At 53.5% G+C, this 834-nt stretch overlaps 1 protein-coding gene across 2 annotated transcripts in view; it reads left to right on the top strand.

Annotated features, from left to right (window-relative positions):
- LOC119594730 overlaps window positions 1-834 on the top strand; it is a 72817-nt gene that overhangs the window by 69494 nt on the left and 2489 nt on the right. The window lies entirely within an intron of this gene.

Here is an 834-nt window from a genome sequence, read left to right as displayed (position 1 = left end):
CCAGTGCCAGAGACTCTTCCTTTTTGGCCTCCTTCCTCTTCCCGTTCTCCTTCGTCCTCTCGTTCTCTCGTTCTCCTTCGTTCTCTCGTTCTCCTTCGTTCTCTCGTTCTCTTGTTCTCCTTCGTCCTCTCGTTCTCTCATTCTCTTGTTCTCTCGTTCTCCTTCGTCCTCTCGTTCTCTCATTCTCTTGTTCTCTCGTTCTCCTTCGTCCTCTCGTTCTCCTTCGTTCTCTCGTTCTTTGCGCTTCCTCGTTCCGCCTTCGCCTTCCTCGTCCCTGTCCCCCCCTTTATCACCTCCCACGTTCTCTTCACCTTTCGTATCTTCCTCGTTCTCGTCTTCCGTCGCTCGTACCCTTTTTCCCTTCTCCTTGATTTCCTCTTTTCCCTCGTCCTTTCTCCTATTCCTCTGTTCCAATCTCCTCCTCTCCCCTCTTGTATATCCTCGTCCTCCGCCTCCTCCCTTGTCTCCTCTCCCCCTCGTCGCCTCGTCCCTCCCCCCCCTCGTCCCCTCTCCCTCCATCTTCTCCTCGTCTCTCTCTCTCTCTCCTCCTCTATCCCCTCTTGTCTCCTCGTCCCCTCCCCTCCTCGTCTCTTTCCTCCCCCTCCCCTCTCTTTTCTCCTCGCCCTCCTCTCCCCCTCGTCGCCTCGTCCCTCCCCCTCATCCCCTCTCCCCCCATCGTCTCCTCGCCCCCCCCCCCACCCCCTCGTCCTCGTCACCCCAATTACAAATCCACAGGCGAGTCCATTAAATTTTTTTTTTTTTAGCCAATCATTTTGAGATATAATATATGCCATATGATTTTTTTTTCGTGCATTTCTTGGATATTTTAATGGA

This window comes from Penaeus monodon, chromosome 34, assembly GCF_015228065.2.
Source record: "Penaeus monodon isolate SGIC_2016 chromosome 34, NSTDA_Pmon_1, whole genome shotgun sequence".
Lineage (NCBI taxonomy): Eukaryota > Metazoa > Arthropoda > Malacostraca > Decapoda > Penaeidae > Penaeus > Penaeus monodon.
Note: the sequence above shows the minus strand (reverse complement) of the source record. Positions and strands in the feature narration are given on the sequence as shown.